General features: G+C 45.4%; 1 pseudogene; it reads right to left on the bottom strand.

Annotated features, from left to right (window-relative positions):
- Positions 1-16,558: 16,558 nt before the first annotated feature.
- LOC144141733 (uncharacterized) lies at positions 16,559-17,132 on the bottom strand (annotated as a pseudogene).

The raw sequence follows: 17,132 nt of genomic DNA on the forward strand, positions 1-17,132 counted from the left end.
ACCTTGAACTCACCAGGTCCTCAGTGCGGGGCGAATACATATTTTTTTACTAAAAGACACCGGAACCATTTCATTCTCTATAGCGGCTATCGCCACTATCTAGACAAAATAGCGAACGGACGTGCAGCTCTTTTGATTCAGTTGATAATTAGGAACCAAAAACTATATTTTAAAGTGAAAAAAGCTTTGACTTGGGCCCATTACAACTGAATATTTCTACTTTTTTCTTGTCTGTTTCGAGTATAAAGAGAATCACTTTCGTGTGATGAAAGATACAGATCTGAATAATAAATGCCATATAAACTGCGCTCCACTGGCTGTGCCCTAATGGTTTCAGGAGAGACATAATAAAGCACCGTATGTCATTTTGTACGATTCTGAGCACTACCCTAGAGACTACTGCCACATACAAACAACAACGTTACTGTAATGCAGAAGGGTTTGCTGAAGGGCTAGTTTGTACATTGCACCACGAAGAAAAACAGCGCAAACGGCAGGACGAAGTTAAGATACACGAACCTCAGCTCCTGTGGTTTTTTCGTGATACTGTAAAGGTTGGTTATTCTTTGCCTATTTGCCCCTTGCACAAATTTCTCATCTGTGCTGCTGTAAGGCCGCCAAACTGCTTGGTATATGTATATTCTTAAGGCTTAGCTTTGCCAAGCCAACATTCCTTACACCACCTGCCAAACTATTGTACCACTAAAAATGGTATTGTTCCCCACTACCTGGCGTGGAAAAAAGTTGCGTGAAACTATGTCGTCGCTGTTCAGTCGTTAAAATATGTTTATTTATACCCACCTGAATTCACTATAGCAACAATGACATACTTACAAAAAGATCATTTCAGAGAGTTCGTCGCACTGACGACGCAGATATTTTGAAATTTATACACAACCATTTATGCTGCTTGTGGTGGTGTTTAGTACAACCATTGGTGAAATGTTTTTACGTTCACCTGTATTTGGCATGGACAAATACAGTGGGCTGCACATTGTAAAGGCTAGCTTTTCCGTTTTATTGCTTTCTGTATAACGAGAAAGAGGGTAATACAGTACTCACTGTGTTTTCGTCTTCTTTAGCACGTTATAAAATACTTTAGGTGGTGAAATGGTTTTTAATTGTCCCTTTATAGCAGGTTTTCGCATGTATTTTTGCAGTAGCGTTTTCTCAAAAAAAAACATACAATGGCATTTTCTACTAAGATCAAAGAGAATATCATTGCACATTCCATTATTGCATATACCAGAACAAAAGGTTCAGTTTTGATCGTGTAATCTTTGCGAGGATAGAAAGTATGCTTGGCAAAAAAAAAGAAACGTAATAAATGCAGAAGTCTGCTTAATTTGGCTTTCGTGTTTTAGAAATACAATGAGGTCTGCTTTGTAGTGCGCTCTCAGTTGACTGGTTTTTACGGCGATCTAAAGGCAAAAGTCTTTTAACGTAAATCCTCGCAGTTTCTTAAAAGTGTCGGCCTGCGTTTGAGCGACAAGTCAATCTCGACGTTTCAATATGCATTTCAAAAGGGTGCTAAAAAAACAGGGCTTCTATACGTACGAGAACCTTCTGGTGCTAAGACGCGTTATCATCATTTGTGAGACATTCCATAAAGGCTGTGTCTTGGTCGAATGCTGCTGAAATGACCACAGCAGGCATACAAGGCACGAACAAATTTCCTCTTTCAATATCATTTTAAGGCAGAATTTACACATCTTCTGATATACAGCTTTTTCGCACGGAGAAGAAGGGGTAAGAATCAAATGAGCATATTTTGACGGCGTGCCATCATACGTTCGCTAGCCGCTTTCTTCCAGCCAAAATGAGCGTTTGGCGCGCGAATGCACCGGAATATTTTTTTGGGGTTTTCTGGTTTCTCCCAACAACTGATTTCAAAATTAAAAAACCTCCAACCTGGTAATCAAACCAATAAAGCCAAGCCACAAAAAAACAGTTCATTAGATAACACCCCTATTTTTGGTTGGCATCCTCACAACACACCTTCATGTTTCCTCGGTCATTTTGACGAATGATATAATTTTTAAAACTTGTTTTGGTGCTATGACGTGACACAGTCCACAAATTAGTTTTAAAATCAAACCTTCTGTCTATCTGTCTTGGTTCCGTACTTTATGCAAAGCAATGTGTTCACGCAAGGTTAGATCTGCATTCAAACAAAGGGCTTTGAATCACTATTTATTTAGACTTCTTAGCCATATTCTTCAGCCAGCCCCCGGAACGTGACATATTACCAGGAAGCAAATGCTACAAGCAGGTTCTGTTAAAATAATGTCCACTGATTGATCTCCCTTACTCGAAGTTTGGTGCCACATCTTCATAAAAGAAGAATCAGCTGCGTCGTGGTATGTGGTCCCACAGAGAAGATTAGGAAATGTGTACAATACGGGAAATAAACGTCTGTTCACCGAGCTTACATTCGCGGGGTCAGCTATATATATATGAAGTGGAGTGCATTTATATCATCGGATTGCAACTCACGAAATATTTGTACGACGTGTTTCTTCCGCGGAAATTTGTGAACAGAACAGGGGGGACCAAAGCTGACGTGTCGGGCATTATTTTGTTCAGCAGATGAGCTGGTCAGCGGAAATTTGTAAAAACACGGTAAGAGCCCAGGAATACCTTCGCAACTTTGCAATTTGCAGAAGCAACCTAATATAGATTGCTCGGCATACCGTTTGTGAACGCCAAGAAATTATGAAGTTCGCGCACATGTGAGAAAAAGCAAATGCTATTGTTCAGCTAATATGTCGGAAGCACAGGAAGTCTGTTCGGCCCACGCGAAAATGTTACAAAATGGGTGTGATAAAAGAAATGCTGATACCAAAAGCCTGGCATTTTTACCATTTTAAGGAAATTCTTGAGGAGTCCACCTGAATAAATAGGTACATTGGGGGCCACAAAACAAAGATGTGGTGTGTGTAAGCTTCAGAAAAATAGCCAATGGGGATATAAACACGCCGTGGAGGCTCGAGTAGCCGCCATAGAGGAACGGACAGATGCCAGAGCAGAATACGCGTGCAGTCCACTGAATAGCGCTGCAGTGGTTATGTAGTCGTTCAGCGTAAATATTTCCGCTTGGATACTTGACAATGAGCAGTCTGTCGGTGGCTAGAATGTAACATAATTTCTACATATGATGCAGGTTTTAGGAAACAGGGTATGTTCTTCAAAGTTGTCTTCTGTGTATGCTGATAGTATGTCCACTCCTGTTCGTGAAGGCCTGCAGCATTAAAGCCACTGCGGTGAAGCTAAGGGTGCCCAAGCTATTAAAATCGCTGCCTAAATGACAACTGCTTACATGATTTGAGAAAAAAAAAGATGTCTGGTCGCAACCGTATCTTGACAGCAAAAGTAGACTCTAGCGGTAATACATAAAGGTGTTTCAGTGGAGGGTCTGCAATACCTCTCTGGCAAGGAATAACGTTTGTCATTCAGATAAAATGACTTCGCAAACCGCTATTTTAGTATATGGCTCTTTGCATGCACCATGCAGATTTGTATCAGCAGAGTGTATAAAATGTAAAATTAACATGTCTCTAAACCAAACCATTTTATAAGCTACTACGGATTGGCCATATTTTTATCATTGCGCTTATATTTTATGGTGAAATTGCACAGACCACGTGAATATTACTGCCGGTTACACTTATCTCGCCCTAAAAAGTTGCTGTTTTTTATTGTGTCAGTGATTGCCGGCTTCTTTGTTAGCATTTCTGTATAAGTTTAGAGCAGGTTTATTTGCCCGTAATGCAAAAACAGTTTTTCTATTCTACCTCACATCTTGGATGCAAGTAACCAACATGCATCCTGCTTTGTATTAGTCAAGCCACTGGTTGAAGTTCTTTTCCGTATGCACATAAAATTCATTTATCTTTAAGTAAACCTTAAAGGAGCCCTTGACACTGTTCTGTTTAAAATTACCCCGAGAACAGCATATAAGAACAAGTCCCGTTGATGAGATGTTATAAACACCATTATAATAAAGAATAAGAAAAAATGGTTTATTTACTGAGCAGCGATAAAACTTTTTGAAACAAAACTTCTACAGCACGACAGCTAACATATGAAGCATCCAAGAAGAACTCCAAATTTTCAAAGAGCAAAATAAAGTAAATTCTATTTCTCGTTTCCAGCTGTATAGGATGTTTTCGACGGTATATACCGTGTGGACCACTCAAAAAATTGAGCCCAAAATGCATTGCCTGCGGGACAACGTTACATACGTTTCTAAGGAGCTCCTTACCTTCAATCGAAGTTACAACACGTTTGAACACAAGCATATCAGGCAAGTCCACAAATGCGAATGAATGAATGTCCAAGTCGGGTCTCTGATACAAACTTTTCTCATAACTTTATTAAATATGTTTCAGAACAGACTTGGGTCGCTCCTGCTATGAGAATCAACTGCGAACTGGTCCGCATTACGAAACGTCTTGTGAGCTTGTGGGGTGTCAGAATGAGACATTTATTATAAAATGTCTCTTTTCCCCACATCCTTTAGTTCACATGCTTGCATTTTTATTCTTGTTCTTCAGAAGGAAGCTGATGATACTTTGTCTACATTAGGAACATAGGCTATTGCAATAAAGTGACGACCTAAGGAATGATGTCTTTCCATAAATATTGAGGTGTAATGCGTTATGCGGAACAGCGATAAACGCAGCATTTCGAAAATATCCCTTCACCTTCGTTTTGCTCGGTTTTTATTTCACAGTTCTACCGACTCTGGTAGTTAGTGACGTAGCGGAACAACAGATTTTGAAAAATATCCATAGGTAATAAACGTGCTTGGGCATATTATTCAAAACAAGCCTTGCTCAACTTAACAGGGTTGAAATATTGTAAAACTGAAGCCCCTTTCTTCCAAGAAAGATGACTACAACATCTAGTTCTCTTTTGCAAACTGAACCAAATAAAACCACATAATGCAAACTGCGAATGCCCAAAGTAAATTCCACGTAGCCGAATTCCAAAGGCAATCCATGCGGCACTGTACGACCGCAATTCAATGATTGCGCAATCGAATATACCTCGGCTTCACAACTACCAGGTGTCTGGTGTGATTCCGAGTACTCGTAGCCTTTTTTTTCTGGACTTACCCTACTCATTACCTTGTGTTCTTTCATTCTATAAAATTGGCTTTCCTGCAGTGCGCTTCAGGACAGCACGGCGATTAGTGAGACCAATGAAGCTTTGCTTGAGAGAAAATGCTGCGCCATACGTATTACCTAATGTAAATTGTGTACTTCATCACTTTTGTTCTGATATACACGTAATTTGCAAAATAATAATACCGCTGCAACTATATGAATCAATTTTACGGTGATTATTCAACCACATCATTTCTCAAAATTGTTAACAAAAAATACGCCATATTGTTTAAGTTTCGTTTGTTTTCATAAGAAAGGCATCAGTGCCGTGGTTGCGGTTTTTATATAGTATATGACATTGCGGCTGCACTAAACAATAACATACACAATAACGTTCGTTGAGCACTCAAAGCGGATGTGTATAGTTGGTCCGAACTATCTGACCACCACAATAATGATGATGATGATGATGGTTTGTGTTTAATGGCGCAAGGCCAACGAGGGCAAAGAGCGCCAACGAAGTGGTTAGTTCATAAAGAGAAGTGATTACCACACAAGGGTAGGTATAACAACGTGTAAGCCGAACATAGTAAAATCAATTAAAGATAATGGTGATGGCTGGTGTATAGGGCCAGATTTGTTATGCGTGATGGGAAATGAGGTTTAAAAACTTGACGTCTGACAGATACTCAAACACACGTTTCACGGAAGCCATTGCATCGTCACCTAGAAACATTGATGGATGTAGGGAAATATGTTGTCTGTAGAGTTCTCTGAAGTGTTTGTGACGTGTTGTGTGAAGTACCTTGCATGTGAAGAGTATGTGCACTACGGATAGGGCCTCTCTGCATCTGCTGCACTGGGGTCTAGAAGATCCCGTCAGCAGATACAAGTGCGTTGCATGGGTGTGCCCTATCCGCAGCCTACCCAAGGCGACTTCCTTGTGTTTGTTATGTGAGTCAGATGAGTACCGTCCCAAGAGTGGATTTATTACATGTAGTTTGTTGTCTGTCTGTTCATTCCAGTGTGTTTGCCATGTTCTGCGCAAGTGTTGTCTAATGTGTGGCTTGAGGTCTGTGTAAGGTAGCGTTGTTATGTCTACTGTGTTTCGGAGTGCAGCATTGGTGGCCATTTCATCTGCCAGTTCATTTCCGCCGATGCCAGAGTGGCCTGGCACCCAACACACACTCACCTCAAGGTTTGAAGAATATGCCAGCACAATTGTTTTCAAGTCAAGGTTAACTACATGGTTTTTCGAGGACTGTCCGGATGACAATGTACAGACGACACTCAGCAAATTTGTATAGATGATGGATTTAGGATTATGATGTTCAACTATGTGACTTACAACAAGAAAAATGCCATATGCTTCTGCCGTAAAAATACTGGTCTTTACATTCATTGTTCTATATGCTTCAAAATTAGGCCCATGCGCCACACAAGACACTGCAGTGAACGTTATCGATGCATCACTGAAAAACTCTGCAGCCTTGTATTTAACCTGCACATACATAAAATGCTGCAAAATCCCACTTTTTGGTGCCCTGTTCTTATTTTATTTTAAGAAAGACAAGTCACATGCAACAGGACGAAGATGCCTTGGTGCTACAAGATCAGTGATAGATGACTTGAATGTGTCTGAAAAAGAGACCGCATAAATAGTGACCTCGTCCCTCACTCTGAGCGAGAAGGGAACAGGAATGGAAGGGCGATTTAAGAAGAGCTTTGATGTGGATGTATCATCAAGACACGGTTTAAAAGGATGGTTGTCTATTGATGAAATTTTAGAGGCATATAGCAAGTCAGCATCGGCTCGCTGGTGTGATAAGCACCATTTGTCACACTCTGCGTAAAGACTCTGTACAGGGCTCGTACGGAATGTGCCACAAGAGAGGCGAAGCCCCAAGTGAAGCACTTTGTCGAGCATTTTAAGTGCTGTTTTAGTTGCTGACCCATACACAACACTCCCATAGTCCAATCTAGACCCCACTAAGCTTGTGAAAATACGTAACGGGAGTTACTTTCCGTTCCATAGGACTGGTGCGACAAGATTTTAAGAATGTTGAGAGCCTTTAGACATTTATGTTTCAATTGTTTAATGTGAGGGATGAACGTAAGCCTTTCATCCGACACCACACCTAAAAACTTGTGTTCATTCCTCACAGGAATCGATACGCCATTAAGGATAATGTCTGGGTCCAGATGGATCCCATGCTTCCTGCAGAAGACAACAAAGTTGTTTTTTTCTGGGTTAAGTTTAAAACCGTTCTTGTCTGCCCAGCTGGCAAGTTTTTTGACACCGAGCTGGAATTAACGCTCACAGATAGACATATTGCATGAATTAAAAGATACCTGGATGTCGTCTACATACATTGAATAAGAAATTGTAGGTGGCAATGCCTTCCCAAGGGAGTTCATCCTAACTATGAACAGAATGCAGCTTAGAACTCCACATTGCGGAACGCTGTTTTCTTGCCCATGAACTCTTGAGAGTGCGCTACCTATTCTCACGCGAAACGTTCTTTCGGACAAATAACTAGCAAGGCATATGGCCCGAAACACCGAAAGACTTCAGGTCACTGAGGATCCCGTAACGCCAAGCGGTGTCATAGGCCTCCTCAAGCTCAAAAAACACCGTTGTGCAAGACTGTTTGTGAATAAAAGCGTCCGTTATGTATGATTCAAGGGCGACAAGTTGGTTATTTGTAGATCGCCCCGCCCTGAAGCCTCCCTGGCAGCCCTCGAGAAGACCGTTGTACTCAAGAAAGTACACGTCTCCTGTTTATCATCTTCTCGAGGAGATTGCAAAGGCAGCTTGTAAGGGCGATGGCCCAATATCTAGCGGGATAGGAAGGGTCCTTTTCTTCATTCAGGAAAGTCACTACTATGGCCTCCATCCAAGAGCGAGGAATGTGCCCCGAAAGCCATATGTTATTGTATAGATGTAGAAGTGTTTCAAGGCTGTCTGAGTGTACGTGTTGTATCATGGTGTATGTGATTGTGTCTGCACCTGGAGCTGAAGGCTTACATGTTATCAGGGCTGCCTTAAGCTCATGAATTGAAAAAGGAGAATTGTAAGAAGTGTGCGACTTGTTGCTATCACGCAGTGACTTCTTCTCCGCAGATGTTTTGTTTTATGAAAGTGTTTGTGTAGTGTGCTGAACTGGACACGTGTTTGAAGTGTTGTGCAAGTGTGTTAGCCTGGTCTTCCAGTGTGTCCCCTGTTGTACTAACCAGGGGCAGGCTGTGTGTCTGTTGTCCTTTGAGCTTACGTGTGTGTGTCCAGACTTTGTTAGTGTCTGTGTACGAGTTTATGGATGTCAAAAAGGAGTGCCAACTCTCTCGTTTTGCCCCACGGCGCACACGTTTTCTAAACGCCTTGGCCCGTTATAACAAGAGGAGGTTACTCGACGTGGGGTACCGACGAAGGATACCCCACGCCTTGTTCTGGGCATCTCGCGCCCGCCTACAGTCATCATTCCACCACGGCCTCCTCTGGTTGCGCGGGGCACCAGAGATGTGAGGAATGGACTTTCCGGCGCATCGAGGATGTGAGCCGAGAGGAGTTGCGTAGCTTCTTCAACGTGTAGGTGTCCTATGGATGTGGGGTGTAGTTTGGATGTTTCTGTAAATGTATTCCAGTTAGCTCGTGCTTCATTGAACCTATTATGGGAAGATGGACTGCATGGGCCTTTACCTATATATGTTAGTGAGGTGGGGAAGTTGTCACTACCATATGAATCAGTGCCCACACCCCACACAAGACATGGAAAGAGAACTGCAGATCCAATAGCCAAGTCAAGGTGTGAATAAGTGTTCTGTCCTATAATATAATAGGTAGACTTTTTTCGGTTGAAAAGTCATGCTCCCGACGATGTTAAGAATTTCTCAATTAGGCAACCTCGGGCATCCGTTTGAGCAGAGCCCCAAAGAGAGTTATGTGCGTTGAGGTCGCCTAAAAGAATGAAAGGTTCGGGTAACTGATTTACCAGACCCTAGAAATCTGTGCTCGATAGTTGGAAGTCAGGAGGGATGTAAAGAGAACATAGTGTTATAAGCCTATTAAAAATTATCGTTCGAATGGCAACAGCCTCTAGGATGGTCGGTATTTGGACAGTGTGGCACGCCAAGGTTTTCCGGGCAATGATGGTCACACCACCTGAAGATGTGCCACCACCATCTCTATCCCTCCTAAATACCATGTAACCATTCAAAACATTTCTGTGCATGGAGTTTAAATGGGTCTCTTGGAGACACGTCACACTTGGCTGATTGAAATGCAGTAACTCAAAGACATCATCAAGATTTTTAAGAAGGCCTCTGCAGTTCCATTGCATGATATTTTCTCTTCCCTTTATTGAAGTTTAGAGCTACTGGAGTATGTGTGTGTTTATGTGCCGGCTTTGGGGGCTTGTACTCTTGGAAGGGGCTTTTTGATTCTCTCTACTGACGTGGACGCCGGAACCCGTTCCTTCCGCTGTGGTGCATGCTGGAACGGCTCGACGTCTAGGTCGTCATGTAAGGGCAAGGGGGTGCCCAGCGGGCTGGGCCCCCTAGAGTTGGACTGGGCACCCTTTGCGGTGCCCTTCGTTTCGGCCGCGACCGCCGAGGGCGTCAGGAGCGCCCCGGGTGGCACAGGTGGTGCGGCGGAGGTGGGAACTGCTGCGGTTTCCTCCAACTCCATCTCCTCCGGGCCCTCGCATGTGATTTGGGCAGGTGTAGAGGAGTAAACAGAGGGTGCAGCAGGAGCCCCAATGGACGTGGATGCCACCACAGCCGCTGATGACTGAGCAGGTGGTGCGGTGGCGGGTTGGGCCTCCGGAGACAACCCTGGGGGGGGGGGGGGGGGGGCAGAAGGCGGGACCAAGTCCGACTAGCGGTACTGGGTCCCCAACGAAACAAGACGCCGCTCCGCCCCCCGGTGAGCTGCGTCGGCGTACCTCCCCAAGGGGAAAGAGGCGAACTTCTTTCGCTCCTCGGGGAAGGAGATGTTCTCGGTTACTTTCACGTTGATGATCTTCTTTTCCTGGTGAAACTTCTCACAGCTACGGGACCATGCCGCGTGCAGCCGCTGACAGTTTGCGCAGGTGAAGGTGGTCGAATCACTTTTCAGTGGGGTGGTCGTGTGCGGCGCATTTTGCGCAGGTCTGTTTGCCGCGGCAAGAAGTCGTAGCGTGCCCGAACCACTGGCACTTGTAGCAGCGGTACGGGTTAGGTATGTATGGTCGTACACCACACCTAATGAAACCAGCATTGATGTGCTCAGGAAGTTTTGAACTGCTGAATGTTAAGATTATGTGCTTTGTTGGTATTTCTACATTGTCGCAACGGATGGTGATTCTCCTGACACCTGTTACGCCCTGATCCTTCAGGCCTTCTAGAAGGTCGGCGTCTGTTTCACTTAGCAGATCTGGCTGAGATATCACCTCCTGCGAGCCGTTGAGGCTTCGGTGGGGTGTGACAGGGACGTCTAGATCTGCCATGTGGGTTTGGGTCAGGAGATTTGTGGATTGCTGCTCCGTCTTGTGGCTTGCTACTGCTGCGTCTTGCTGCGTACTTTTTTTTTGCCTCGAAAGATTTGCCAATGATCCCTTCAAGGAACTTGGAGACGAGGAATACAGACTGGGATGAGACGGGTTTGGATTTGTCTATTGATTCAAGGACCAAAAAACGGGGATAGTCGTCAAGTTTCGGAACATTGATAGTTGGCAGGGGTGGAAAGAAAACATTGGTGTGGCCCCTTTTCGGGGGCCGATCACGTTTCGGGGTGGGGGGGGGTACGAAAATGCCATATGATACATTGGAAAGCAGGGAGACGGGGGTACTTTCTTCTTTGACCTTACCCTGGTAGTCAAAGAGCTCCCGGAGCTCTCTATCTGGTAGACAGGCAGGGAGCCCATCGGCCAGAGCTTGACCAAGTCTCCGACGGCCACCGTTCACGGTTTCTAACCCTTCACCTTTCAACTTCTACCCATGGTAGGTAACAGCTTAAGTATGGGGGGCTCGGGGTACGCGGTGTCGCCACTCACCGTCACCAAGATTACTCAAGGTGCCCCGTGCGGGGTCTGACCACCACAATATCTTGGCACGGGATAACTGGGAAAAAAGACCTAACGCCAGTGCTCGAAGATCAAGGAATATCCCGTCCTAGACGAACGTGTAGCGTGGGCGTAGGACACGTAAAAACCACCCACAGCGAATTTTCACTCAAGGAAACCTGTGGCGTTGAGTGTCACCGGTGTGCTTGTCGAACCAACTTCAACCGAAAAACGACAAAACAAACCAAAAGAATGGGACGCAAACATATACTAGCCATAACCATCTATCTTGTAACTATTGCTGGTAAAAGCAGTAATGCCTTCCTTTTGAAAATAAGTAGATAGACGCATATGTACGAAAAGATTTTTATATACGCTGCACTTTTTAGTTATTGTGCACCCGAAGATTTAAAAGGTATTAAAATTATGGGAATGCTTAGAACTTTTAAGGTTGTGAATACGCAAGACTAGTGTGCATCCCGTTATTCTAATTTTAAGCATTTAATTGGAATTTGTGGCCATGGCCGCCCCCACTTCATCAGCCCTCTGGAACTCGTTCCGCTCGGTCACTATCATTCCGGGGTATCCCTTCCTTTTTTGGCTCAAATCACACCTCTCAAAACGTCCGGTATAGCATGGGAAGCACCTGCTTGCCTTTCTATGGCGACGCAGTTTCTCTTTCATAGTGCCCGTGGCGTAGCCACTTCTTAGTATCCTGTATCGTATCCTGTATCCTTAGTATCCTGGGACGCTTATGCCCCACTGCGTTTCTGATAGTAAATCACGGCTCGCCTTTGCTTTCACAAAAACAAATTTACCACGTATTTCTCGTCCCCTGCAAAGAGCGTGCTTTGAAAATGCATTGCAGAATTTACAAAAAAGTAAACATTTCCAGGGGAGCTTCATTCTGGTTGCAAGTTTTTAATTAGAAACCTTGTGTCGTTTATGGCCGAAACTTTACTTCAACTACTAATTGTGGCTCGTTGCTTCCGTTTTTGGTTCGTCTTGCGGGAGGTAATTTAACAGGCTACAGCACTTTACTTGTTCTAGAAAGGCTCAATCATATTCACGTGCCACGCATAAAACACTTTGAAGCGGCTTCTGCAATTCCAAATTATACTTAGTGTATTTCTATATACTATATAGAACTACATATTATTGTTCTTAAAATAAAGAAATGAACAATGGTGTTTATTGTCCTACCACTGGCTACGCAACGTAGCACACTGCTAGCGCCTTTGGCTGCTGCTGTGATTGCACGGTATAAATCACTGTGTATCAGCTATGTGTCTTAACGTGCTAGCGTTATTGCGCTCATTTTTTTGTTTTGCCCTCTCTGCTCGCCGTCTGCTATCAGCGGTGCCCCTCAAGCGTAAGTGAAATTGCGTTGTCTATGCTAACACGAAGCTGAAGCTGAGGCATCCTGATAGGAGGTGCGCCGAAATTGGGAATATCAAAACTTGTTGTTGAGCTAGTTGGTACATGTTTTAAGGAAGACGAAAACGTGGCGCAAACAAGACGTAGATGAAAGAAACAAGGTTGGCGCCTGTATATGTCTTACCTCGTTTCTTTCGTCTACGTCTTGTTTGCGCCACGTTTTCGTCTTCCTTAAGAAATTGGGAACGTCGAGCAGTGAAACTTGGATTATTTAGACCGGAACGACGATACAACGATGGAAGCTAAAAAAAGTTCCGCCATTGCAGTGTGTCACTTGCGTGGCAGTGAAGTTTGTTCAACGCGTCTTGTGGACATCCATGCTGGGCAGACACGTCAACAACTGTGCTGGCAACTTACGACACAACCAAAGTGCCTCTGCGAAAATAGAAGTGATGCCGGAACCAACTTTGTGCCACCAATCTAGAAAAGGCAGCAAATGATTTACCGCCGGGTTCTCAACAACATTCTACCAGAAACAAACTAAACTGTGTCATAACACAAAAACGACACCCGGTGTATGTCGCGTCGTAGCGGCGCCTCCCGTTATCAGTCCATGATCGGCGAAAGAAACGCGGCGACGGCAGTCCATGTGTTAGGCAAGCAAGAAGAAGCCCCGCCGTTTATTTCGCAGCGGTTTAAGTAGGAACTGTGCCGTCAGATTCACGTGGTTCCATACATGCGCCAGGGAAGGTAGATGGGCGCGTCATGCAGGAGCGCACTTTCAGCGGCACAGGAAACATTCCATCCCATCCCCGCTTTTTCACAATAGAAGAGCGTTCTTTTTTTGTCGCGTGGCATTTAGAACATACACACATCACCAAAATCAAGAACCCTTAGTGGTGAGGAACCATGTACGAAACCTCATTCATCAATACCGTAGTGAACTGGTCGCTTAACTACTCTACCAAACATCTACCAAACTCTACCAAATCCCAGCCTCTGAATCTGGAGGCACTGACGCTGACGTTGATGCGGTGGGTGGCTCCCTTTCAGTCAAAACCAATTCGGCTGACTCGCTTTCAGTTGGAAACCCGTAGCTGCCTTCACGCTTCCCCTGCTGTGGCAAGCGGTTCAGCATTCGTCTGTTACGTCGCAGCATAACCCCTTTCTCCGTTCGTATAATGTAGGAACGTGGAGTGGCGACTGTCGCTAGCACCGTTTCTCTGGTTTTAATGTCCGTTAGCCACCCACACAATCACCTGGTGTTAGTTTACCAAGGTTCTGCAGCATTTGTTGTAGTGCTGTGCTTATGACTTCTTGTTGGCTCTGTGTCTGGCCGCAAGAGCAAGCAGCGGGGGCTGCAGTGGATCACGCAGTTGCGGTGCCACTGGAACTCTTGTCCGAAGACACCGGCCTGTAAGGATTTCCGCTGGGCTAGAGCCGAGGATACCTGGGGTTACCCTGTAGGCAAGCAGAGACAGGTATGGGTCCTTGGATTTGAGTATCAGGCGCTTAATCGTTTGCACCACGCGTTTTACTTCCCCATTAGCCTCAGGATACCTAGTGCTTGTAGTGGCGTGAACAAAGCCATAATCATGGGCAAACTTCTCAAACTCTGTACAAGAAACCTGTGGTCCGTTATTCGTCGCCACGATTTCCGGAATGCCATGACGCGCAAAAATATTTTTTAGGTTTTCCATTACCGCACCAGTTTTTGTTGAGTGAAGGAGGGCTATTTCCGGATACCGTAACATGTAGCCGACCACGACAAGATAATGACAGTTGTTAATAAAACACTTGTCGACGCCAACTCGTTCCCCTGCGAAACTTCACATTAAGGTTGAGATCAGAGGCTCACAGCTCTGGGTGACGAAGCGCGCATAAGTAACACATTCTTTTAATTTCCGTGCGAGTTGTTCGCCGAGGCCTGGCCCGCAGACTAATTCTTTCGCTAATGCTCTTGTCTTTGAGATGCCCTGATGCCCATCATGTAGCTTTGTTATACTTCGTTTCTTAGGCTCTAAGGTACTACCAATCAATACCCCTTTAGCAACATGCCATTGCAATCGGAAAGTGGTGCCCGTTCCTGCCAGTACGGAACAAGGTAGAAGGAAGTTTTGGTTTTTCTGGCCAGCATTGGCGACACAACCTCGCCAAGTCTTGACAAAAAACGTCAGTCTTTTGAGCATCACGTACTCTGTTAACAAAATTGTCGCCAATTTGAAGCCCTTGAACACAAGATTTAACAAACGACGACACTTCCGACACAGTCAGTTCACCGGCGAGTTTATCTCCTTTTATCGGCGCTCGTGAAAGAGCGTCCGCCGTTATCAAGCTTTTGCCGGGAATGTACACAATTTGGAACTGATATCACATCAGCCGCATTCTGAAGCGCTGCACCCTTGGCGTCAACAAATCGATAGGCATTTTACCGAGCAACGAAACGAGAGGTTTGTGGTCTGTTTCGAACGTCACATAGACACCTCGTATGTATTCGTCGAATGTATTCGTCGAACCCTCCTTTTCGACTTGCGCATAGAGTTGCTCGGTTTTGGTCAATGACCTTAAAACGAACGCTATCGCGCGGCGCTCGCCAATACGTTATATATGAAAAAGGACGGCACCTAGACCAAACGAGGAGGCGTCCGCCGAAAGAATCGTGGGAAGTCGCGGATAAGCATGGCCATACACTTAGCAGAGCAGCTAAGAGCTTTCAAGCTATTTAAAGCCGTGTTCTGAGCTGGACCCCACACCCAATCAGTCTCTTTCTCCAAAAGCGCCCGTAGCGGGGCAGTGGTTTGCGCTGAGTTCGGCAAAAAACGGCCCTAGGTGATTGCCCATCCCGAGAACACTGCGCAACTGTGAAATATCCGCGGGAGGCTTCAGCTCTTTCATGGCTCTGAGTTTGGCCGCATCAGGCTGTACGCCTTGTTCACCTAGAAAGTGCCCCAAAAAGCTGATACTTCGTGCCCCAAATACACACTTTGCCTTGTTTACGTTGCGTTAGACTGGGTCAACCTAGCTAAGACATTCGATAGCCTAGACTCAGGTTGCTCCTTGCTGTCGCCAAATATGAGGATATCGTCCATCACGTTAACGACGCCAGGAAGGCCTGCCAGGATTTCTGACATTTTATCTGAAAATACTCTGGGGCTGAAGGAATTCCAAACAGCAACCGAGTGAAACAGTACCACCCAAACGGCGTAATGAACGTGGTCAGTAGTTCTGAGGCCTTGCTAAGTCTGACCTGGTGGAAGCCGGAATTTGCGTCTACTTTGGAAAGCCATTTTGCACCGGCAAGCGAGCCTAGTGCTTGTTGTACAGTAGGCAACGTATACCTTTCTCTTAATACGAACTTGTTCAACTGTGTAAGGTCGACACAGATCCTTACGTCTCCCGAGGGCTTTCGAACGGGAACAATGACGGAACACCATTCAGTTGGCTCTTCGACTGCCGAATAAAGCCAATTTCTTCTATTTTGTCAAGCTCCCGTTTCACCTGTTCCTGAAGCGGTATAGGAATCCTGCGTGGTGCTCTTTTTGCAAATGGGACTGCGTCCGGTTTGAGCCTGATTGTATATCCCCCGGGCATAGTGCTAATTTGTCAAAAACCTGAGAGCACAAAACCTCGTAGTCAGAGTTTTTCTGAGCGACAGAGTCAGCGAACTTAATAACTCCTAATGCTTCTACAGCTGGCAAACCCAGCAGCACGTGATGCAAAGGACGGATGACATAACATGTCTCGCGAGAAGTTTCTCCCTTCCAAAACATGTCTGCCTGAAACTTGCCCAGAACATTTAGTTGGTCACCACTGGGGCCTTTCAAGATCTCGTCAGCCTTTTCTATACTCGTGCGAAGTCCAGGAAACGATGCTGGAATTAGACACATCTGCCCCTGAGTTAACCTTTGCGAAAACAGGCACTGCGTTAACCAATACCTCAACGTAACGCGCCTTCGCGCCAGGTGCTTCGACCTCGCCTATAAAAATTTCCCCAGTGTCCTTTTGTACGGACGACACTCGTACCTTTCGTTGCTAGGCTGAAGTCCCTTTGAGGCACACCTTGCCGAAATGTCCCATTACACCGCAGTTGAAGAACTTATGCGTCCTGGCTGGTCATTCTGTCATTCGGTGCAAATGGCCACCGCAGAAGATGCACTGTCTCTCGGAACGAGCTGGAGACCTAGGCCGGGGTTCCTCGCTGCGGTGCGGTTTCCTGCATCGGGCCACTGCGTCGACGTTGACATCGTCACATTGCTTGCACGGAGTGTTGTCGCGAACCTCGTTGAAGTTGCGGAGCTCGGCTTGTTGCTGCTGAACTGTCTCTTTCAGGCGGGCTTTCGCCAGAGCTGCCACAAGAGACAGCTTCTAATCCATTTGGAGCGACTCGGAAAGTTGTTCGTCCCGCATGCCTACGACGAACCTGTCTCTAATAAGGCGCTGCTTGAATTCTCCGAAGTCGCATTTTTCCGCCAAGACGTGTAGAGCCGTCATGAACTGGTCAATAGACTCGCCTGGCATCTGGTGCCGCCTGTGAAAGCAAGCGCTCTCGTAGACGACGTTGGTCTACTTCATGAAGTACTCGTAGAACTTCTTTTTGACCAGCTCA

Source organism: Haemaphysalis longicornis, unplaced genomic scaffold (genome assembly GCF_048455015.1).
Source record: "Haemaphysalis longicornis isolate Haplotype H1 unplaced genomic scaffold, Haemaphysalis longicornis Haplotype H1 scaffold_6, whole genome shotgun sequence".
Taxonomy (NCBI): domain Eukaryota; kingdom Metazoa; phylum Arthropoda; class Arachnida; order Ixodida; family Ixodidae; genus Haemaphysalis; species Haemaphysalis longicornis.